At 37.4% G+C, this 26,689-nt stretch overlaps 2 long non-coding RNA genes across 3 annotated transcripts in view; one reads left to right on the forward strand and one right to left on the reverse strand.

Moving 5' to 3' along the window:
- The window catches only part of LOC110828392 (uncharacterized), a 120,212-nt gene that overhangs the window by 66,244 nt on the left and 27,279 nt on the right, over positions 1 to 26,689 (forward strand). The window lies entirely within an intron of this gene.
- Positions 1 to 26,689, reverse strand: part of LOC147875029 (uncharacterized) — a 336,681-nt gene that overhangs the window by 18,884 nt on the left and 291,108 nt on the right. The window contains exon 5 of the long non-coding RNA XR_002542653.2: positions 9,169 to 9,266. This is a non-coding gene — a long non-coding RNA (uncharacterized LOC147875029). The remainder of the gene's footprint in view (positions 1 to 9,168; positions 9,267 to 26,689) is intronic.

The raw sequence follows: 26,689 nt of genomic DNA on the forward strand, positions 1-26,689 counted from the left end.
AATGAATCTTACAGAAACAAGTTTTGAAGATATGAGCTGTTTGAATTTACCTGAGGCAAAGGTTCAATGTCAGTATTTTGGGGTGACACATATGAACCTTCAGCTTATATAACAGAATAAACTATAATCTACTAAACAACAAGGTTAACTTTGAAGTGCAAAATATGTTTACTGGGTCTGGTTAAAATAGTCTGCAATAATATTTCAAATATCGAACACAAGTCTGCTACAAACACTGTTAATGTAAACAGGCAGATACTGTGTAGAAATATCTGTTCAGATTCGTAGGAAAGAACAGGGCTACATATATATGTCTATTTACACACAATGGAATAATTTTAAACCTGTTTATCGCCTCTAACATCTCGTTGTTCGTGTAAGAGGGAACTATAAATTATGTGGTTTCACGTAAAGTAATCTATTCACGTAGGTTATAACAGGAGGTGTTGTGTCGTTCCTGCAATTTGCCTTTCACCAGAAGACATTGCTTCAACCGTATCTGTGAGCCTGGTGCAAGCCTGAACCAGAGATATACAATCTATGGCTCGAGAACCAAATGCAACACTTCCTGTATGTTTATATCTAACAACGTTGCAACAATTTTGGTATCATGACATAGAAAGTATTAAGCTCCTGTCCCCTTACGTTAGCTTCAGAGCTTAAGTTAAAAAACGAGAATTTGCACTGGCACAAATATTATTTTAACAATTAAATACGTACAAACAACCCAGGTAAGTACGCGAAGTTTTAAGTTAAAATATTCTGAACAACAAACGAGGCTTTCATAGATCCGAATTAAAAACGGTTATATGAAACACAATTTTAGTGCACCAACAAGAATCCAGAGATACAAATATAGTGTATTAATGAACTATTCGGGAAATTTTCGATAAATTATCCATGTATTTGTATGAAGTAATTTGTCACTTCATAACAGAAACCTGTCGTATATTAAGACAATAATATTTACATGTTACAGAAATGAAGATGCATAACTTGTGATAATATTAAAGGTGTATTTACGTTGACTCCCTTCTATTTTCTACAAGCAGATGTTGTTATACTCTTAAGGAAATGTGGATCGTCAGTATTAACGAGTCATATAGTGTACAGGTTTTTCCAATCACCCAATCTGTCCATGCTTGTGTTTGGTAGCGTGTGGACCGCAGCGGAAAAAGATGTCTAAAGAAACCTATCAGATTTTCTAAATTAAAATGCTGGCTTACATTAAGTTTACTCCGTCTCATCTTGTTATCGGTTAGTTAATTTACACTGTAAATAACAACGAAACGAGTTTAATAATCTGACAGCTCCATGGTAAAGTGTCTTAAATTTAATTTGTTGAAAATGAAATTTCACATTGCGGTCTACAGATTCTGAGGATTCACCTTTATCACAGAAGCATGTCACTGAACATAACATTAAGAACATTTCAAACCTTAAGAGACTACATTTTTCACAGGTCTATTAAAATTTAGACGTATCAAAATCTCTGCGAACTGCCTACTAAAATAGCTCAATCCGTCCGTAAGCATGTAACAAGAACTCGAAGACCGTTGCACGGATTTTCATGAAATTTGGTATTGGTGAATCTTACTGAAAATCTTCTATTTGAACAGAAAACCTGTTGGGTATAACCCCCCTTAAGAAAAGTTATTTGATCGAAAGGAATAATAAGGAAATGAAATATGGATTTTGTGTTCACTAATATTTTTCCGCGTGTCTTTGAGGTTTTGGCGTAATAAAACAGAAGTGACAATTATACTGTGTCGTCTCGTAACTCGTCAATCTTTGGCCTGATTTTGGTCAAATTATGTAGCCTATTGGAAATACTATCACGTCAGACCGACCTGTTTTACGGACTGCATAAGACAACATCATGAGTTATAATTCACGAATTAAGAATCTAGACGTAAGAGAAAAGCGAATGTAAAATAAACAGTACTATCGTAAATTGTTGTGTTTCCAACTGACGTATAGGTTTCATGATAGACCAATTCCCACTTAGTTCTGCAACAAGATTTGTTACGCATTTCCTGTTTTCCTATGAGAATTCCTTCTACACGCCCTGTCCATCCACCTGCCTTGGCTTAATCACACTAAACTAAGTCTATTTAAAACAATTTGTCTCAACAAAAGAAAATTGTCATTGTTTGTGAAACACGAATAATTATTGCCATGATCATCCATCCATCTGTGTCTTGGTCTCTGGACTGTTTTCTTCCCCATACTATGTAAGACTAGTAACAATATTGTATCTGTTCTCATTTATACTTGCTCTGTGTTATATCCATCTCATTGCTCCAGATTTCCTTAATAATACCTGGCGATGAGTATAATTATAGACACTTCTACGTATCCTAGTTAGGCCGTTTATAAAACGTCATGTTAAAATATCTCTCGTTGGCCAAAATATTTTCCTCAGAAATTCAATCATCCTAAGAATATCAAATTATAAAACTACCTATTATGTAGTCTACTTCATTCGTCTAATACGTCCCCCCCCCTCCTGTAGCTGTTAAGGAACTTTTACAGAGCCAATACGACAGAGAATCAGTCTTGAATACTCACTCGTTCAATTGCTTCTTCGTTATAAGTACGGTGTTAATTTACGTCATGACACTCTTAGATAATATCGTCTCTCGCATTTTTAATTAAGAATTACGCAGAATGCAAACATTCTAAATATGACCCAAGGCTATTCTTTCGTCATCTTGGGCTTTCAATTACATTTCCATTGTTTCTCTCATTGTATCAATCTCTTCTGTATCACAGTAAACCGGTTCAGCTTTTAGACATGCGACCGAATGACATGACCTAGTTTCATTTACAAATCTCCTGTCACACTGATGCAGTTAAAGAAATCTCACGAATTAAGTTTTCTTCAATAATACTTTATCCTCAAATGCTATTAATTATAAGGAATTTGATACAGAAACTGGGACACAGAGTGCGTCTTTCGTCAGAGAAGCAGAACGCGATATTTTGCGTGACTTCCGATTGTCATACGGATGATGAATACGTTTTAACTTACTCCGCCAGAGGCAACTTCTAGGTGCTGTTCCCATGTTTCTTGATAACGTTTTATTTGTATGGAGCGTTTCAGCTCGGCGACTAGCGTGTCTACTATACGGAATACCACATTAACAGTCTTATTATTCTACAGGCTGATTCAAAAGTTTCCATACATAGGGAAAATGGTCACTTTTTAAACAGCCTGTCACTTTATTCTCAAAACATGGTTGTCATTCCTTTGAAAACACACTCATGGTGAACTCGCTTTAACAAATCTCGTGTTATGCGCGTGATTCCTTTTCGAATGCGTTCCTTTAGGTGATTTCCCTATATATGGAGACTTTTGTATCACCCTGTATATAGACAAAGCGTGCTTAGAGTGATGACCTCCCGAGGTGTAATGCAAGGGTAAACACCCTTTTATAACACGCGTGCTGATTTATAAACACCAGGACACTTTAAAGAACGAAAGAAAATTATATAGATATTTTTATGTTGAAGGTTGCATTTTTATTCATATGATTTCAATAGACATCAATTGTGATTTGGGTTATTATTATTTAGTGTTCTGTCTGACGACAGGTCCATATGAACAGGATCCTTCCATCCTTTTCTCGGACTGGGACCTGTTCATATACGTTCTTGGCAGATGATCCAGAAGTGGTTTGCCATTGCCTTCTTCTGTGTGTGAATGGAGTAATTGTTGGGATGCCACGGAGAAACCGGGGAAGCTCCCGGAGGAAAACTCCGTGTTGCCAGACAAATTTCGGGGCGGTACCTTTAAACAGGCAATTAACGTCTCCTTTCGAGTCCTTTACTGATCACATTTTTCGGGTTATCGCCTCTTTTCATTCGGAGCTATGTGACTTATGCAGGTAAATTAATCAATTATTGATCAGCGTGAAGTGAGGCGTTCTTTGCATGTGTCCAAATTACTGAAATGAAGTGAGGTACATTCGTGGCCCGATTAAAGCTTCGAGATTGACCAAGTTTCTTTGAAAACGAAGTGTTTTTGAGAACGTGTTGATATAAGAGAAAGGGGGGTAACAGATATATGAAACCTGACCAATGAGAGAGACGATAAATTCACAATGTATATTAGTCGGAATATCTGAATGGAAGATGACACTTGAGAGAACTTAGCATAGATGGAAGGATAATATTAGAACGGATTTGGAAGAAAAATGTTAGGAATTACACATAATTTACCTGACTCATGACAGTGTACAGTGGCGGAACTTGCAAGTACGGCAAAGACGTTTCGGGGATAAATTTCCAAGAAACAGCCAGACCGCTTTATGAAACACGAAACAGACTGACAGACTACATACAAAATCTTAAAATGCGTAGTTTATTTCACCGCTGAGCACTTCCCGTTATACAACGCATAATTTTTTAAACATACGCGACGTTTCAGGAGCAGAAAATCGTAAGCTATTTCCTTAACATAACTCTGATTTCTATAGTTGAAGGAAAACATATTTAATAAACATAATTACCTACGTATTCACCCCCGTTATAACATAACTTAGTTTGTTCCTAGATTCTGACTTGTAAGTGGTTTACTATATTGTTCACACTACAATGTACGAACCTTTGCTGCGTGGAATATTAGCGCTAGATAAATTACTACCAATGGGGAGGGAGGAAAGGGTGAAAGTTCGAACGATAACACATCCCTATCCATAAAGCACAGCTGAAAACAATAACCTCACCCAACCCCTTACCAATCTCCTACTAAACCTCTCCTCCCTCCATCTATATAGCTAATGGAGCGGATATTTACCATTCCGATTCTGTAAGATACAATAAGACGATTTCAAAGGTTAGAATACACACTCACACAACCTGGAATCTATTATAATAGGGGCTAATTGGCAAACAATGTAGCATTCACTTACATGTTTGCTATTCAAGGAAAGCGTACTTTACTGCCTTATATAAGGGGGCGCTACTAGCAGGCACTGTCTTCGTCAGCCATGCATAATAGAAGGTAGGGGAGGGTCTATTAGAATATCCAGCAGCCTGATCAAATACGAGACTTGTAACGTGGAAGTTCTGTAGACAGAACGGGTCTACTGATCGCATGTTAGACACGTTTAATGTGTTTCTAAGGTATTCTTAGAGTTCTTCATCATTACCACTTTATTCGTATTTTTCAAGAGAAACAACCACTGTCTCCATTACATTCTCCCTCTTTATGTTCATTATCACTTTGTCCATCGTAAATATTATAACCAACTCCTCTTTCTTCATTACCAACATTTCTTCTTCATTATTATCATCATCATCATCATTATTCTCAATGTATTATTTTCAGTGATAAGCTACAAAATATCTTTCTGATTAATCACAATCTTTAACGATAACTAAACGTAACTAAACTTACTCTTTGTTTGCTCTAGCAGTCATTCTGAAAACTTCACAATAATAACATCTTAACGTCCACCAAGATCACCATAATTATTCTGATGCCATTTCTCATTATGTGATAGAAATGTAGAAACAAAAAGGCGATTTGTAAGACATCACAAAAATTTTCGTAAGATAAAATATATTTTATTCTTTTTATAAATTAATTTAAAATGTATTTAAATACCAGAAGAAATAAATAAAAATAAATAAATAAGAATTCACGGACAATTTACGACTTTACTATTAGAAAATTATATATTATTTTAATCATAATCTCTTTAAGTGAAAGAAATTAAATTTAAAATTTCTGAATTCAAGTTTACAATTTTATGTCGAAAGTATAGACATTAGAACTTTTATGTTTTTTTTTGTATATTCTTATAAATAAACTGTCCAGAATATAAACTTTTATAACCGCAATAACTTACATTATTAAAAACCACGTTATTATTTTGCCATAAGAATAGTTTAAGAATAAATCCGTGAACTGGCCAGTTCTGAGGCCTGGCTCGTCTGAAGTTTAACTGCAGTGTGTGGATGTTTCTCCCAAACACTCAGTTTCCTTGGGAAAAGCAACAGTAACTTCACAGTAATCACAGGCAACAAACCAGGATTACCCTTAGACGGATCCAATGAGCAGTAACTTCTGATAGACTCAACGGGAAACTCTCCCTTCTCGTTCACAACTAAAGCTTCTTTTCCAGCTCTCCTGGGCACATTGGCACCTCACCAGTAAAAGAAGCACACACACACAATTCCTTCGTCCACTTCCAATTTATCCCATCGTCCCTAACACGTACCGACGTTCAAGTCTTGGAAAACTACAGACAAATGTTATTACCTTAACAGCGTCTAGTTGTTCAGACAAATAAAGAATGGATGATAGCAGACTATTCTCCTGAATCGAAGATCTTCTTCGAAAACACAATTTTGAAAACTGTGCACGTAGCGCGTAAGGAAACTGGGGTATAATATTAAAATGGATCTATAGGAAATTGAAGCCACGGTGGTCTAGCGGCTAGAACGCTGGCCTTGTAATCCTGGGGGTCTCGGGTTCGATTCCCGGCCCTGCCCGAATTTATAACTTGTGTTGGGCAAGGCCGTGGTCTAGGCAACACGGAGTTTTCCTCCGTGGCATCCCAACAATTACTCCATTCACACACAGAAGAAGGCAATGACAAACCACTTCTGGATCATCTGCCAAGAACGTATATGAACAGTTCCCAGTCCGAGAAAAGGATGGAAGGATCCTGTTCATATGGACCTGTCCTCAGACAGAACATTAAATAAATAAAATAGGAAATTGGCAGTGGACTGAATTTGTATGGATCTGGGTATGGAACAGTAGCGGGCCTCGTATGAATGTTAATAAACTTTCGAGCTACAAGGAATTTATTGATCATCAGAGTGACCATTAACTTCACAACGAGGTCTTTGAATCATGGAGATTATTAAGTTATATTTACTGAACATGTAAAAAAAAACGTTCTAGGAAGAAAATATAATGTCTTTATGCCCTCATTCACGTGCGTCAACATATACGATGAAGCTAGCAAGAATTACAAATTAATAATCACAGTCACGGTTTATTGATACATTTTTGTAAATAATTCTCGCTATGATATTCGCACTATCGTGTACTTGTCAGTTATAACCTCAAAGTTTCGCACCATCGTTATGTTTGTAACTGTAAACATATTGGCTCAAATAATATTTTAATTATATTTGTAATTATGTTAAAGATCTATCTTCATATTCAATTTCAGATGACTAGCAAAATGAGTTCTATAGTCACCGCCATCAAACAGAAACATTTTGTATGGCCTAGTTTTACTGTTTAACAAAAAAACCTGTAGATTCTTGAAGTGACACTAGTGCTGTCTGGATCCTGAAGTATTAGTGTCAGTAGGGGAGAAAATCAAGAAGTGAGTGAACTTTAGTGACATACCGTTCGTACAAGTTCTCAAAAAAGTCTTTTCGTGAGCTCAAAAGTTATCGAACTGGTCCGCCAGCTGAACCCACTCCACGGTTCGTCTTAATAAGGACTTAAAAAATACATTAAACATAAGAATTTCTATTCCTAAGCGTTCTGTAGTGCCACAAATAACTCTAACCTCATCCTTCTTCATACACCCTGGACCAAAAAGTGATCAACTTCTTTCTAATATTCCAATGAGAGACCAAGTTTCACACCCATATCCCTTCGCTATTGTATCCGTTTATGTAACTTCATAGAGAACAGCTTGTCTTGAAAGCTAACAGTTGCTCAGATTTTCAAGAAACCAAATTGTTCATTACCGCGTTCATTCGATACTGTCATTTCTCCCTATCTTGAGCCAGTTGAAACTACTCACACCCACATCCATCTAATATTATCCTCTGTCTGCGTTTATGTCTCCCGAATGACATCCTCTCTTCAGCTTTTAAGAATAGTGTCGGATACATTTGGCTTCTGCCCCGATGTCAGCTGTATCAACTGACGGATCGGACATCTCTGAGGAGCACGTGTCTTGTGCTCAAGTGAGGAAGTACTCAAGACTGGCAATCGTGCAGTACAACAGTTTTTTAAACACTGAATTATTTTTGCCAAGGTTGGTGTACCTACGCTAATTATTCTTGGATGCTATCGATGAGTGAAGGGACAACGCACTACTTTCAAAGCGTGTGTAAACAAAGACAAGTGTTTGTTAACGTAGAATATTATTTATTTCAGGTTTACAGAACTCGGGGCAATGAAAAGATGGCGTTTTCTTTCATGCACTATTTCCTTTCGAAAATACATATAAAAAATAAAGAGGATGAGAATCTTCAAAGAAATAATAAATGAAAGAAAGAAATACAATTTTGATGAGCGTCAGAGTTGAGATACATAGAAAAAGCTTCTTGTTCTGCAGAAGACCACGCCACTTGGATACTGAACAATAACAGGACATTCCACCCTGAAGCTAGCAAGTCAGTCTTTGGTTTAGAGCAGAGGTGATGACCCTTGACATTACTGAAGACAGACGTACAGACATGCACAAGAGAGGGGGACAAAATTGTATTTTAGGGGTGACAAAATCCTTTACTTTCCTCCCTGGAAGAACATTTTAGACAGCATAGAAACGTAAAGTCGATGTATTTTAAACAGTTATCAATCATATATCGATAAATAAGTAAGAAACCTTTATGACAACAATTTTCCTTCTAAAATTTTTACAATCTAGTCATACATTTTTTGAGCATAATTCATACCAACTTCAATTGCGTTCTGTGTCTCAGGTGTGACACCAAAGTTTCGGGCTATGGTAATGCATGATATTAATATTATGTTCTTTGAAAATCTATTAACTGGTTAAAAACTTACTATGAGATACATACACATGGACAAGCAAAATAAAGTGTAACTTGGTAAAAGAAATAACTGTGGTATATAGAATATCTGTGATTACAGAGAATAATATATACTCGTAGTCCTGACGTAATTCATTTTCGGTAGTCATGTGAGTGAGGACGCAAGAATTAATATACAGATGTCGGCTATAATAAAACTGAAATTTGTGTTTCCTCCATCTTAAATTCCGAATAAGAAGGGCCTACAGATTATGAGTTATTCTTCCAATTTTTAAATTAGAAGCAGACATTCTAACAATTGTCTGAATAGGGTAAGTTACAGTCTACTTCCCAGTAGAAGGGTTGTGGTCATCCTTGTACACTAGTTCAACTAAAGGTAGATAGAACTGATTCATTATTACTCACGTTTAAAATGAAAGCCGAGAATTCGAGGAAGAGACAGTGCACGACAGACATCCTTCGTGGAGTGTCCAGTTCTCATAATAAATCGGTTTCTGTGCCAGCTGGAACATATGAAGGCAGAATGATTTTTATCAGAACACGATTTCGTATTAGTAACCTTTGCTCTGTACTGTATCGTTTGCTATTACAATATTAGAGACATGATTTCGTTAGCTGCTTAAAATATTGTGAAACCGAACGTGTAACTTCAGATTTCATTTTACGAAACAAAACCTGTTCTAATTAACATTAACACTTTACGTGTTTACGTACTTCCATAAAGTTACTAATCCTTAGTCTAAAATCTGAAGGCAAAGACAGGACAGATTTTAAATGTACATAGCGGGAAAAAGCAGTGTCAAGTCGACGTATATCGTAAGGAGCATCGGAGAGGATAAAATGTGTGTAATACAATTCTAATAGCCATCCTACTACCACCAAGATCTGCACCGGCGGCGGCTCCAGGCGGGCTCGCGCCTATCACGAATACATATCACGAACAGACCTGAGTTCGAGAGGGTGGAATACATTCTTTAAACATTAGCGATTTAGCTTTGCCATAAGGTATTAGAGATTCTGCCAGCATTATCCTGTGACCAGTAAAACGAACCTTAGGGCCTCAGAAGAGGCTTGAATTTCCTTGACCACCTGAGCGATTATTAATTCATAAAACGACATATCTACGCGGTTACTTAAATGAATTAACTGTTTACAGTCGGAGGAACCAAATCATGTTCACTCTGCTTTCGTCACGTGACTCACTGACTGCAGGATAAAACGTTAAATGACTTGCACCGCTGATATCATCAGCCTCCGAGGCATCTTGCCATTTAAGACAAAAATTTAACTTCTGTGAAACCTTCTACGTCGTTGTAACTGATGCACTGTTTGAATTTGGTAAGGAAGTAATTTAAACTGTTTTGTAAATCACAAATGACTGTATTGTGCCCTCACGTTTCTACCTCGAGTTTCACATCCCTGAGAGAAACGATATCTCATCAGCTTGGGAGCACACTCCTCCCCGCATCCAGGCACACAACCACTTTGGTCATAAGATGTCCACTTCAATTTTTTTTAAGTTGACGTCCATTCTTCTGGTTTGTATTTTTGTTGCCCCAAGCCATCATTAGTACAGGAGACAGTGATAAGTATGGAGCCTCTCCACTGCAATTGAATGGTACAGCCTTTTGTATCGTGGTGATTAATTGCAGCTGTCTTCAAGATGAAAATTCACCGATTTCTTTTATTCACAGAAAAGAGTTTTCTACTTTTATGAAATAACATGTTACGCAAATTGATAACAAACAAAACTTCATTTTACGAAACATCTAGACTCGTAACAGGAATACGTAATATAAAAAAATCGACTTATAAGAGTAGCAAATATCAATTTCTTGCAGGCTCGTGAATTTCCATCACCGCCACTTCAGTCTGTATGTCTGAGCGTAAGAAGAGAAATGATTATTTATTAGGGCCTAATAATTCGGAGATTAATTGCGATCTTAATGCAAGAATTCTCCGGCTATCTGATATGCTGAAAACAAGTGACCACATTTCACCTCATTCTACTATCAAAACGATCCCGTATTTGCACTGTTTCTGTATTCCACTGCGCTGAATTGGACATTATTTTTCTGCTGTTTAGTACGATGACTTGAACTGCACCTTATTAATTCCTTGAATATACAAACAAACCCTTTAGAATCAATTGAATAAAAATTTTCTTGGATATTATCCATCGTCTAGTAAATATAAAACGTAAAAAACGTAAAACGACGTTTCGGAGATGGGACTCTATCTCCGTCTTCAGGTTCTAACACAGTTGGGCCCACTAGATAGAGCTAATCCCTATCTCCGGACAAAGTAAAAAGTGAAAGTCCCAGAATAAAAAGGCATAACCACACCATCCATCCGTGAGACTTTCACTTTTTACTTTGTCTGGAGATAGGGATTAGCTCTATCTAGTGGACCCAACTGTGTAGGAACCTGAAGACGGAGATAGAGTCCCATCTCCGAAACGTCGTTTTACGTTTTATATTTACTAGACGATGGATAATATCCAAGAAAATTTTTATTCAACTGACTCTTCACCATCGTCAAGAAGTTTTAGATCTGATAAACCCTTTAGAAGTTCATAAAATTACGATCGATTATTATTTTCTCAATAGAAGGATCATCTACGGACTTGAGCTACCTGAATTTAGTTCGTAACTTAAATCCCATAAGTTTAAGGCACAATTTGATATTATTTCATGAGAGCCTAGATTTCTCAAGGTACCTCATCGCTTCATGATTTTAGCCCAAAAGTTCTCTCCCCGAGTACTCCTCACTGCACGATGGCCTCATGTGCTGAATGAACCAAGACTCATATATTATTGTCAGATGGTCTTTTAAATATTCCCTAAAATTTCTGTTCCTTCAAGATTTTATCACAATTTTCATCTCCCTAAACATTCCAAAGATTCCACCAAGGATAATGCGAAAACATGCAGTCTCCAGTGGCCAAAATCTGAGTTGAATGGACTGGACGGATATTTTCTGAAGATGATTACACCGAAGACAACAAAAACTGAAAGAGAAGTAGAACTTTGTAGAAATTATGAATATAAAAGCCACTCTGCTACAGAAATGCTGACACGGACAACAGTAAGAGTAGACCAGTGTGACGAGAGTTTAGTTTGAACTCACACACAGCGTTGCTTTGATCTGAATTGGAACTCTGAAAAGAAGGCTAAATGTTCTTATGACTAACATAAATTTATTTCGTGTCCAGCTAGGTTACTAAATGGCTTCTGGTTAGATGTAGCTCAACGACAGAGGACCTTCTTCGATAAACTCGTGATTTCTCAACTGATCAAGACATTTATTTTCAGTAAACAGGGGTATTTAATACATAAACGTGCAAGTTGAAGAGCCACACAGGATTTCTGTTAACTACATCACGGGTTACAAGACGATACAGCCAAAAAATACAGATAACAGAAGAGAAAATTAAACGCTTCAAATATAAATAAAATTGAATATTACCAAAACAACGTGATATAACACACATAAAAATTAGGACTATCTTTAAAGGGCGTAACGATAAGAACATGAAGTGTTACGTAGATTAGGTTTATTTGTGATATTCCAAAGAGTTTAAACGCAAAAAGACAATCAATATGTAATTATAATGCAAAAACGACATACGGTTCTGTAAAACTAATGATAGAATGAAGATTTCCGTCTTCTGGGTTGTTGCGCTGTGCAGTCTGGTCGATGTTAACCAACGTTTCAGAGGTCATACTGCCTCCGTCATCAGGGCGATGAGTATGAAGATTTCTGTCTTCTGGGTTGTTGCGCTGTGTAGTCTGGTTGATGTTAACCAACGTTTCAGAGGTCATACTGCCTCCGTCATCAGGGCGATGAGTATGAAGATTTCTGTCTTCTGGGTTGTTGCGCTGTGTAGTCTGGTCGATGTTAACCAACGTTTCAGAGGTCATACTGCCTCCGTCATCAGGGCGATGAATATGATCGCCCTGATGACGGAGGCAGTATGACCTCCGAAACGTTGGTTAACATCAACCAGAGTACAACAGCGCAACAACCCAGAAGACATAAATCTTCATCGCCCTGATGACGGAGGCAGTATGACCTCCGAAACTTTGGTAAACATCGACCAGACTACACAGCGCAACAACCCAGAAGACGGAAATCTTCGTACTCATCGCCCTGATGACGGAGGCAGTATGACCTCTGAAACGTTGGTTAACATCGACCAGACTACACAGCGCAACAACCCAGAAGACGGAAATCTTCATACTCACCGCTGTGAGAACCTCAAGTCTTACATAATGATAGAATGTACAAATTGTTTTATCTTCGAGGAATGTAAATAGATCGCTCAGTTCACGGCAAAGTAAGGCAGTAGGTTACTATTAAGGATCGAAGTGTAGAAATCGTTGCAAATGCGGGAATGGTAAAATTGAAAAAGCATGTCGTGCTTACTTTCGGAGGCCATATGACGCATAGGTTAGGATTTCAAATTGTCGTGATCCCCTCCAGACTGTTTTAAATACAGCATTTACTTTTCAGTTGATTAATAAGATATCTACACCGCAGTAAAGCACCAAGACAGGTGCAGACTAACAGCTTGAAAAGGAATCATTCAGCAAGGATATACGTGTAGATGTATCAATGGAAAAGTATCAGTGTACGCGGATTTTATCTGTCATATCATCAGCGTAAACTTAGTCTGTGTGTCCGTGTTCACAGAAATCCGTGTAAACTAAGGGCCAAAATTTACAAACGTAAGCCGTCAAGTAGGAATTTTCACGAATCTGGGTCTGCAATTCGTAATTCAGATAGAACTACACCACAGAAACTGGCCCGTTGTAGCGAGTGTAGACATAATGAGGGTTATGATCACCTACAGACATTCAGTTCAAATGGAAAAATGTTTGAAAGAACTCTATTAAACGCCGGTGTTGTATGTTCAGAATTGCTATATTTTATTTCAGAGCATTCGGAGTAGATTCTAGACCCTCGGGTTCTATGATTTTCCTCAGTGACTCCACGCAAATGCTAGGCTGGGACACGACAGCTTACTTCAACATCTTTTATAATGAGTCATTCACATGGAACCTGATTTATAACGTTGCGTAAGGCGTACGGCTGATGAAGGGTGGTCACGTCAAATTAGAAATAAAGCAACACTTAAGTGTACGAAAGAGAGATTATAGGTCCAACGTATAACTGCGCATTTGATATAGCATCGAAGAATAAACTGGGGATATATAAAAGAAATCAATGCGCTTCCGATGCCATATACAGCGATTCGACTAGTCGCATCAGTTGATATGGATTGATAAGTGATTAGGCAGACAGACGGCGTGTCAGAGACACGAAAGAAGGCAGGCAGCCCGCAACACACCGGCTCGTGTATAAACAGAAATATTGCATTAAATTCTCGTCGTGGTTTCAGAACTGCGGAGGCTTTGAACGGACAAGTGCAGGAGACCCGGACTGGACCCGACGAAGGGCGAGGGGTACCACAGAGTACACATCCGTGTCATACTGATGAGCCCTCATATTTCGTCCAGGATTTTCAAAAAAAGAACACTGCTTTTCGGGGCGAAGAGGGAGGGCGGTGAATTGAGAGAATGTGGAAAGGGGAGGGGGGGGGGGGAGTTCAGATCATGTGAACGCCGCCATTAAAAACGAAGCTAAAGTCACACACGCATCACAATAACGTATCATTTGCCTATTATAATATTTTCGCAGAAAAATTATATTTCTCCGTCCTCTTTGACTAACCTGATCACCAATTAATTTACCCCAACATTCTGATACTCAATCAGTACATCTGGTCTTGATAACTTAGACGCTTCACCGATGTTCGGTAATATTTCGGTAATGCAGCCTACTGTTTGTTTCTACCGAAACCACACAGGCTTACAGTGATAAGCATTAACTATACGTGAAATACGTCTTCCTTTTCCTGGCAAACGACACGCATTGATATTACCTCGTTCATTTCTTATAATTATATTTTCGTGAAAGTAACTTTAAATAAACCTTAATAGATTTTCCCCCGTATCTTTACTAAATTACTTTTCTTCTCTATAGATCGTCTGAACAACTATCAGTTTCTCGTAAAGAACCTTGTTCTATTTTTATAAGTTAGATTAGCCAATAAACGGACTGCAAAACGACGGCTTCATAGAGGAAAAATCTGGTTTAATGCTTCGATGAAAAATAGTAATTATATAAAACAAAAGGTTCGTTCAGATTGCGAAACAGTAGAATCCTATCCGTGTTCTGCAGGGACTACAATGCCACGCCACTGTTGAAGAGTTCTTCAACGACTTTCTGTTGAGGCTGCTCCTCTGGGAGTCTTTCTCTCCCCCCTACCGCCCCGGGTTAAATCAGCGTAGCGTCATTAACAAACACTCTTGACAAGGAAAGGTCGCCCGTTCGCTCCAAGTACAGCGCTTCTCTCCTGTTACAGTAGGAGTTCAATTAATCGATCAGTATCACCACGGCTAATGGCGTTGTAATGTCCTTCAGACGTAAGAGGCCCGAACCTACCGGCGAGTAGGATTCAAGTTCACCGCAAATAGTGCCAGTGGTTATCCAAAGTATTTTTTATGGCTTGACTGTGACAGGTAAGTGTCCTACACTCATTCAGTGGACCCAGGTTAATTAAAACTTTGTACCCCTTACTTCTCTCTGAAGTATCTCCACTAGAATGTTACAAACATTTTGAAACACATAAAGCCACGTTTTAAGTTCTAAAAGTGTTCAACAAATTTAAACCTTTAGGGACGAAGCTGTCTAAATAATATTTAAGAATCCAGTCTGTACCGCAAAGAAAACACGACGCTTCACAACTAAAATGATCAATTGATAAATATTGTTTAAGGAAATAATTTCTGTTTGCGGTGATAATCATACGAAATCCATAAATACAAAATTTATTTATTTATTTATTTATTAAAAGACCGGATGGTACATCTAGTTCCCACAGGATTTTAAATGATTAATATACACGGACTACGTAATATTTTGTGTCGTCTGTGTAAGTTGCTTGTGGAGTGACTGGTTATTAACCGAAGTACCGGGTTTGAATCAAGGAAGTTTCCTCTTGACCTCGGTATCGGCCCTGAATTTCATTAAGACCATTAAAGTGTTCCTAGCGTGAAACTGGCTGCTTAATTCCGCGCAATATCGAGAACAAAAATCTCCGAAAATTCACCTCCATTTTCAGTCAATCCTCTTCGTGGCGTCGTCTTTAAATCATCTCTTTTCTTTACACAGTGATATTTATCTAAAATGGCACGTGTTTTCAAATTTTAGTACATTTCACAATGTTCTGAACTTCTTCAGGAGCAGTGGAATGCCACACGCATGACAATTACCGGAACTGGTTGAACAGCCCCCCACCTCAAATCTGCTACATCGTTTGATATCTGGTAAAAATCTGATAAAAATGTACGCTAGCATAATATATGAAAATTGTATTTGAATTATTTATCGTTTTGAAGCTTTATATAATTATATACACCTGAGGATGATTCTTTTAGGAACTGAAACATGTCGTGAAACATGAAAAATGATGGTCTAATGTAAATCGAATATTTCGATAAAGAACATCATTTAATATTTTAAATATTTTAAATGTTAATTATTGTAATATTTTAATATTTAATAAGAATTTATTGTGATTAGACGGACAAGATTTAATATAATATAATATAACAGTTAAAAAGTTTAATTATACCTTAATTTGTTAAGAGTCTGTGTTTAAGGTCAATTTTGGGAGCCAGTTTTGTTAGGGCATTCTACAGAGTAGTAAATTGAATCCATCAGAAATCTGGGGTCCAACATTAATAAGGCAAAGCCGTTGAAACATTTCACTTCCTTCACGTTTTCGTACCGAGGTAAACGTATTTGCGCATGGACAATTACACAAATAGATGACACAAGACCAAAACAACGTGACTGGGTCTCTACGAGGCTGTCCGTCATTAGTAAAGAATGGGGCCATCTATATTGGACCCCTGGAGGGTGAGTCTCAACTGACGTAGATGAATCTACGAGTAGTATAGCAACGCAGCTACTTTGTAATTATGGCGTTCGACAGTATTCGGCGTGCACAGCATTGATGTCTATGATGCAATCAATCACTTAGAAAATTGGTAATTATATTTTTTTGTGTAAAAAAGAAATATAACAACAGGTTGCTAATTTCCTTTCTCTATACAGATAGACTCATTTAAGTTACATTAAATTAAGAACTGTCTGTTCCAGTCTCCTCTTGGAACTCATATGATAAAATTATTGTCCAAACTTCGGCAAATTAGTAGGATGGCATATAAAACTGGCTGATTCAATCCCGCCTGAAGGCATGGACAAATATGTGCATCCGCTTGTTTTATCGCCACATTTAAATACAACGTGTTTATCTCCAAACACGTCTTGAGCATATCAGCTGAGCGAGTTATATCTTACTTTGTATTCTGAAGGACCCGGAACCAATATGTCTATCAGTCAGGAGACCAGCCACAATAACTAGGGATTTAGTATTTTTTTATCAGTTCTTCTATCCAAATGCCAGAGAGTGTCTTGAAACAGGTCTCAATAGAAAATGGCAGTCTTCTGGGTTGATGGGCCGTGTAGTCTGACAGTTTACCAATGCTTTAGAAGTGTTTGATCCCTCCATCAACAGGGCTCTGACGATAGTGACAGAAATATTACCACTTCAGCTAAGCCATTCGTTTACGTTCTACGCTGAAAAGGCTATTTTGGGAAAAGGCACGCGTTTCACTCCACGAAAGATATCTTTATTTATTCTAATTTCGTGCAGACCAATTATTCACGAGCTGGAAGAATACAGCATTTTTTTTTCTCAGAGGATCGGTACTCTGTTCGCCTCACATTGAACAGCTTAAGTGTCAAACTTTAGTGATTATAAGCGCCTCTAAAAGCGTCTTCGTATCGAAGTGATTAAAATAGTAAAATATATCAAAAGTGGCTTCGTTAAGTCTGAGAAATCTAGAGGCCGATCCCAATATTATGTGCTCCTTCCCCACTTGATCGGCCACACCATTGAACGCAGAAAATCAGATTAATTGCGGACAAACTATCTAGTACTAAAAGGAAACAAAACAAATATTTTATTAAAAAGTATTAATATTTATATACAACGAAATGCTATGTAAAATTTGTGGACCAGCATCGGAGACATTTCTGGGGACGCTGCTTGAGAAATGTTTAGGAACGGTGATATTATATACATTTACAATGCCATTCTTACGAATTATGGTAATGAAACATTTTTCACGACCTCTTATAGGAGTGCTAAGGTAAAACTCCTGCGCCTCGGGCAGGAGACGTATCAGAGTCATGACATTTAACAAAATCCCAAGGAAGAATCATTCGTTTTGGGTCATTTAAAGTTACAGTTATCCAGCAGGGGGAAATGTCGTCCGCTGGACATGAGCTGAAACCTGTTCTCCAGGGCACGGTCTTCACCCCCAGAACAGGAGTCAGAAAAGCAATACAGTATCTTCTAAAAGGTCAGTTGTGCTTGATAGGGTGGCAGAAGGATTCATCGTAGGCTCCGAACACAGAGTTTAAACGTGTGGACAATTTTAAAGCTCGTCATCTGTACTCACAGTCATTAGGAGAAAGCATTGGCAATTATGTGCTTAAAATTACGTGGTTTTATTCTTCGCCATATATTAACTGGGGTCTTACAATCAAGTATGATAAGACAACTGTGTTATGTAATACACGTGGGGAAGACGATAATGGTGTACAATATTTTGTAGGAAAACCTAGGCTGAGAAAAGAGGATAATATTAAAATGGATGTTAAACAGGATGTATGGATGCCATTTGGATTTAACTGGATTAAGATCCGGTGGTGGTATCTTGTGAAAACGTCACCGAACACTTGAGATATACACTTGCAGATTTGAAGTTAAAATTAAAATTTATATTAAACACGGTGTGTAGTCGAGAACTAAATTTAATGTCTCAGGATATGGTCCAGTGGCAAAATTTTGTGATAAATGTTATGAAAATTACTGTTTTATAAACAGTGGGACATTTCTTGGCTAGCTCAATAACTATTACATTCTTCGGGAGGAATCTTTCTTGATACAAGTTACATCACAGGAAGGCGTCAGAAGGGAGACGGATGGACGATGTGTGACAACGTCTCATTTGTCCTCATGATCTGTGACTCAAAGTCATTTTAGCGTCCTTTATTAAGGGTTTGTATACACAGGTTTTTGTGCCAGAATTACGTCCTACAAGTCTGAAATAACCATATGACTAGAATAAGATTCCATTCTAACATTTTGAACTGGACACGATATATTATTTCCTAGTCTGCACTAACTCCACGAAGTAGATTGCCCCTCGAAGAACTGATAAAAGAAATCCTTGTCCTTGAAATCCAATTGTTCCTTACCACGTTCACAGAACCTCGCCAACTGACCATTCAGAGCCAGTTTAATCGGGCCGTACCTTCACATCCTTCATTCTGATCTTTCCCCGAGGTTATTTCACCTTCTGTTTCCCACGATCTAATTTTATATGCCTTTCATTCCTTCGTTATCTATTTCTCCCACGCGTGCTCTGTGTGTTCTTCTCATCTCAACGTTCTACCGTAATTGTGATTAAAATTATTTTATTTAATTTGTTATAATCAGGAAAATTTCTTTTGGCCCGACTTCAAAGTGTTAAACCCGAGACCTCGAAGACTGTACTTAAAATTTTTGGTGCTTGTAATAAGCAGGCCTTAACTGATACGTTTCGTTTACTTATTCAATTACGTATTTCAATGAAAATACTGTAATTATAAAAAAAAAACACAACATTAATTAAATTCTTGCCATTTTTATTTATTTCATTTAAAAATGAACACCGAACAACGAAATACAAGCACGTAATAAATTACTTTGTATGCGTAGAGTGGACAGTTCTCTCAACAAAATTGAAATAAAAATGGAAAGAACACCGAAGAAAACACACCTTCTTTCTGATTAACATAGTTAAGACAATTTATTATTTTTATTTTAAATTTCTAGAGACTTTGAAGTGCCGTATTTGTAAACAACATTCTACAAAAATATTAGAGAAAAGACAAACCCAGTCATAAAGGAATAAAAACGTACATATGCGTATATAAACAGACCGACGTAAGGTATATAATTTTCCCTCAACTGTGCGGGAGGGAAATTTACATAACCAACCGAAAGGTAAAGAGAAAATGCAAGAGAAAAAAAAATAAAAAAGAGGCGTGGAGGAAGTGGTCACGACGTTACACAATGCGAGAAAATGCAATTTTAATTATTTCATTACCAAAGCAGTACGACCGCCATCGCCGCGGAAAAGGCCCAGAGAGTCCTCTCAGTGGCCGGAGAAACAGAATGCGATGTTCTGTCTTCGTCTGCAAGAGCACGACGTGTTTGAAACAACCATCACTGCGGAAACCTTATTACTGCAAAGCAACAAATGTCGATCCTACGGAGAATTTGCACAATTCCGCTCAAGTTGCACCAGATTTAATTTATTAGATTGCTTTTAGAAAGATGTTACGTATGGTTACGAAGCGTGGTCGCCTGTCCAGAAGTCAGGAGCAGGACTAAAGCTTTCAAAACAAAAGACTACAAAAAAAAACAACAACAACTTAGTTTACTGTGGGATTTGAACTCCAAAAAGCAGGACAATACGTTCTGAGATATAACATTTGTAAATAACTGCACAGGACAGGGTCCTACCTTAGAAGGTCACAGTCGTTCAACTGCTCAAGAAAAGCCAGCCCGATGGTACATTACCACTGTCATAAGAGCTCGTGATTGAGTACTTTTCTGAGCCAGCTGAATCCAGTCCACATTCCCTGAAAGCATTCCCTAGGCCTCCCAAATATTCTATTTCGTTGAGGTTTGTCGATTAAAATATCTTAGGCCTTTTTATTGTTCATGTAACTGTCAATATATCTCTCTCTCTTACTACGTCATTCAATCACCGCAAATGTCTTGAACTGAGTACCCTAGCAAGCAGCATATATGTAAAACTATGATAGACTGGGTAACAAGAACTGATTACAGAATTTTGGTTGGGAAACATGCCGAAAAACCACCTATTGATGATCTGGGACAAAAAGGTGAAAAGATATCACCAGGGAATTGTGTCATCAATTCTGTAACTTTAAACTACCTCGAATATGAGGTCGTACAAGTCAGAGACGTAACAGAACAAATCTTGCAGGCGCCAAAACTTCAGTCGGGACAGCAGGTCTTTGAGCCGAGATCCAAACCAAGGACAACCCGATTACAAAACTGAAGCCACTGCTCAATACATTTAATGAAACACAAGGAAGAATAATTTATGTCGGTATTGCGTGTAAGCCTGGTATCTTTATAATGCTGATTATTAGCTTTGACGACAATAAAATTTATGACTATATTATACACAATGTACAATCTGTAATGCTGATTAGCTTTGTCAACAACAGTTTCGTTCCTCAAAGAAATCAACTTCTGATTGCGAGCGAACGCAGAGCTGCAAAATCTCAGGTATACGAGCACGTGGAAAACATACGGTGATCGAAGAGTCACGTAACACATTCCTAACACATGTTCTGTTTGTCAAAATATAATATTTATTAAACGTTGGAAAATTCCACCTCGTTCAGCGATACAATAGCACTCACTCTTTCCGTGTTTTATGCAACCCGGTAAAGAGTATCTGTAGTGACGTATAAATTCCACAGCTGAAGATTTTGTTTAAATTCTTACAATGTTTTGCACTGAAGAATGGTCAAATACATCCCTAAAATAATATAAATTAAGGTAAAATTACCATGCGCTTAAAGACCTCGACATAAACTCATATACTATTTTAAAGTATGAGGCCAGCTTCGCGCTGTGGCCGTTTTACTCTTGACACTTCCTGGACGTGAGGCTGGGAGGTCATGCTAAAGAAGGGGTTCTGAATGTGACGAAGATAAATATCCCTGTCCATCCCGGGATTCAACTTCTGTTGTCCTGACTGTAGGTAGTGACTCAAAACCTCAGATACTACGTGTAAGTAGTGAGTTTACCGATTCAACTGTCCATGCTCATACAACTTGAGAGTATATTTATGTTTTTTAAAAAGAATAGTATAGACATCACCAAGAGACAGGGTGTGTCTGGAATTTTGGTCTGAAATATCTCTAGACAGAAGAGACGCACTTATAACTGTGAAGAAATACAGACGAAGGAATAAACATTTCCGCAGGACGAGGTAAAGATGAATAGAATTTTTAAATAAAATAAAAAAGACTCACACGTGATTCCAGTAAGTAATTGTTTTTATTTGGATTGATAAGCCTGTCTTGATGTCGTCTCATCTAAACGAAATGGAAGGACTGTCTTTTATTATTTTGTTATAAATATTGCGAACTGAAACTCAGGGAAATTTGAACCACCTCTCAGTTGAAATTATATCATATACGGAATTCTGTAAAATGAAATTATGTCACAAAAGTGTTTTCGAACCGGCTACAGGAGTGTCACATTACAGCTACTAGTTTCGAAACATCTTGCAGGTCAGTGACCAGTGGCGACCTTTCGCGAAAACAGTAATGCGTCTCCGAATAGCATAAAAGGCGTGAGATTTCCCTACCAGTTTACTAACTATCAGCTTCTTAAAAAGGACTCTGCTCCATAGGATTAGAAAGTTTGTTTAATTTCAGTGTAAGACACAAAATCCAGAGACGTTTAAAATTATGTTATACTCGTATTTTTTTGGTAATTTAATTTCAAAATGTCTAATTTAATACATCTTAATAACAAAGTATCGGTGGACTATTGTGTCAAAAATACGCATATTTTTTAACGTGGAACCTTAGGGATTTTTCACTAAACGTAAGGGAGAATTATAGTATAATCGAGTCATTTGGCACACTTACTAATGTTAAAGTACATGGAGATTTTTGAAGGTTTTGCTACTGTTACACTAATCATTTAGAGCTAATAAACGTACGTATGTGTCACTCACAAAATAGCACAGCACTAAACTGATACAAATCTAATACGTCACAGCTTAAAACACTAACGAAGGCTAAAGAGGTATGTTATGCCATTAAACTATGTAACTAACTAACTAACTAGATGGTTTAAGGAACTCGAAGGTTCATCAACGATTTAACCAAAGCCTTCCATTTAACTATATAAATTTTATAAATTAACTTTGAATGATTCATCAGCTTAGTATTTATCACTGTCACCACATTTATATTTTACGATGTTCTAAAGACAAAATGTCCTTATAAGTCTATTACCAGACTCATCTGAGTAATCTATTCAAAACCCTATGTTGGCTTATTTAAAACGCCAACTAAATACATCAGACTACATAGCGTCGACGTCAGGATGACAGCAAAATGGTAAACCTGGAATGAAGTCGAAGAGGGAGTTGTTTATTTTAAGATATAAACCTGGAATTTGCCCGGAAAAAGTATAAAAAAAAACTTCATTCAGGATAGGTTGTCTCTGGGTCGAGATTTGAATCCTGTACCTTCCGAAATTTTATCAGGAGTGCCAACAACCGCGATGTATAATGTGATCCCTTCGACCACATAGAGTTTATGGTGTTAAAAGTGTATCGAAAGGGGGCGACGTTCTTGGTGTTCGTATCGTTTGCGAGGGCAACAGACACGTCCGATGGACGGACGGACGGACAGACTGACACATGCAGGTCGCTAATAGAAGTGAATTCGTCGGGAGGAAACGTAGACCGCTCCCAAGCACATTTGAGCAACGCTCGCTGAATACAATGCTCCGAATGTAATTTTCTAAAATGTCCAACGACCACCATCAGCGGTGTCTGAGCACCGCGAGTGTCCACCCCTAATTAAAAGCCGAACTTCTCATTTCATTCTGCCCCTTATTGTCTCTTTTAACTCTGCCAGCATAGTTTCGTTTAAAACGTCTGTAGAGCTATATTATATTCATGAAGGGTGAACACCCACGCTACAAAAAATAAAGCCTTGTGTTTACGGACAGAAAATAATTAGTCTAATGTAATAGTTCCCAGACTTTATTTCTGCCTCATATAATCTACAATTTTACTTTTATGCTATTTATTCTCACTAAAATTCTATACAGTAACAACCATATATTTGTTTTTATAAGGATCCGAATGCTGGACATCGAGGAACAAAAGTGATAAGAATATGGACAATATAAATTTGTTCCTCAGACTAGTCACAGAGTAGGGTATGATATGGATAAATAAATAAATAAATAATAAAAAAATTTGAGGACAAGGAATAGCAGGTATCTAGAAAAAAGCAGGAATTACCAAGTGAAATAGCTAGAATAGTTGATACGAATGTCTAAAAATCGAATATCGACGATTCTGTACGAAAGTAAGGAGGAGGGCAGAAAATTCCGGGGACATCTGCCACAAGAGAGTTTGGATTCTCGTAACCGGAGCATAGCAAGAGATTGCATTCGCCCGGAAAAAAAAAGACTTCTGAGAACTTATCATAATATTTATTTATGTGTCTTCCTTACAAACTTTTAAGGTAAGTGACGGATTCTTATGAAACGAATTTATTAAGTGGAACTGATGCTAACGACATTAATGTATTACTTTAAACCTCTGTTAGGTCCAAATATTCTACTCTGTGCTTTGTTTAAATACCCTCAGTCCATTTTCTTTCAATACAATAACAGATCATGTTTCACAAGTTTCATTTTCTTTTTTTAAGTTTTCCAAATATGAGTGAGAAAGCGGAACGTTCAGAAGTTCTGAATTTAATCTGTTCTTAATTTCATCAGAGATAAATTTCTAATGTCTTACGCAGTTAACTTTAGATATCCTGTTAAATCACAGGAAGTTAACATCTCGATAACGTATTTCGTGCTACATAGCCCTTGCTGTGGTCACACATAAACACAATATGTCTAGAAAGTATTTGTTGTGTAGCCAGACTGCTATAACCACTACACTTCCGATGTTACGATGCCCCTAGCAACAAGCTACACGGCAGCACTTCTAATTAGAAGCTAATGACACGAACAAAAGATGATTATTATTCCTTTTAATAGCAGCTGCTATCTAATGTGTCGTGACTATATGTCCCACGTCATAACATTCTATAAAAAAAAAGATTTTTACACTGGATTATTTATAGACGTAATTGTTCAGATGTAAAGTCTCTTTTGTGCAACATAGTATGGTTTGTCGCCTTGCTATAATACCACATGATTATTTATAACACTATTAATCTGCTAGATTCGTAATATGTGTCCTGGAACTGTACACCGCAGAGAGATTCAAAGAAAATTCCATCTGTTATCAGCTGTGGTTGCTAGACTATTTCCTGCTTGTCTTTTGAATTTGCTTACACGGGATGTTTGCAGATGTAAAGCTTCTATTTGATTTATTCTTTTGTCTCGAAAGTTAGGCAACATAGGTAGCTGTTAGGATGGTGCAATTGAACATAAAGAAATTCTGAGATTCTCAGTTATTCCAGGAATATAATGAAATGTCTGGAAATATCAATGAAAATCCCGTCTATTTTTAAAGCCTGTTTCAGAGTTCGGCGAACAGAACATACACTGAGAGTCAGTGCTTTATTACATCAACGTAAATAAATATTTGAAACATATATTAATTACGTGTAGCTCCTTGTAATAAACATTTGTGCTGATAGTAAACATTGAATGTGATAATAAAATACAATTGATCTAGAAGAGGATAACTTTCTGATAATTAATGGACATCTGACAAAGGATTGCATTTGAGTTTATATCGAGTATATACATGAAGATGGTTCATTGAAAACCGAAACATGTCGTGAAAAAGATGATGCTCTAGGTGTAAATCGAATATTTCGCTGGCCTTGTAATCCTGGGGTCTCGGGTTCGATTCCCGGCGGTGCCCGAATTTATAACTTGTGTTGGGTAAGGCCGTGGTCTAGGCAACACGGAGTTTTCCCCCGGGGGCTTCCCCGGTTTCTCCGTGGCATCCCAACAATTACGCCATTCACACACAGAAGAAGGCAATGGCAAACCACTTCTGGAACATCTGCCAAGAACGTATATGAACAGGTCCCAGTCCGAGAAAAGGATGGAAGGATCCTGTTCATATGGACCTGTCGTCAGACAGAACACTAAATATATATAAATAATAATCAAGCTATTAGTGGCTTTTACTTGGCACACCTTTGAAATAGAAGACACGTGTATTTATTTGTATTTATACTTATTAAAATTCCTCAACGAATCCTATTTGTTATATTCCTCGCAAAATGATACGCCATCGTTAACACAAGGGACAATTAAATATAATATAGAGCCGCTAAACGAACTTCTATTGACGAGAAGTCGAATTCCTTTGAAAAAAACCAGGTTATTTACTAAAACAAAGAAGATACGACAAAGTTCACACTTCTAGACACTGCTTCTTAAGGCACAGACTTCCAAACATGTCCAATTTTAAACTGAGTCATCAGCAATAGAAAACAGCTGAGTAGACCGAGGCGCAAAGGAGAATGAGATGATACACAGTTAAGTTCACATATCCCAATATAAACCCACAAGGGTTATATTGGGATCCGCGGCTCTCGCCCTATTGCGGTGGGTATATATTATTAATAGACTTGTATATGACACGGCACTTTGCTCCGTAGTAACGACATGATGCAAAAGAAAAGACGTGTAGAGTGCCTAATCACAAACAACAGAAACTGAAAGTGTTGAATATATTTATTTGAGTTTATTTTTACAGGAGAAACAGGTTATTTTCAAAAACTTGATTATCAAATAACGTTCAGTTCAGAATCTCTTATATTTTTTTTCCGTGTTGTTAACTAACATCTATGTGGCGTCTTGCCATAAGGGAAAGGCAGCTTGAGGGATCAACCTGGACAGGTAATGACCACACGTCTCTCTTTTGGGGAGTCTGACTCTAGTTTATAATGGGATAAAATTAAT

The sequence above is a fragment of the Zootermopsis nevadensis genome, unplaced genomic scaffold (genome assembly GCF_977971745.1).
Source record: "Zootermopsis nevadensis isolate Lab colony 2312 unplaced genomic scaffold, Znev_1.0 Znev_ptg000002l, whole genome shotgun sequence".
Taxonomy (NCBI): Eukaryota; Metazoa; Arthropoda; class Insecta; order Blattodea; family Termopsidae; genus Zootermopsis; species Zootermopsis nevadensis.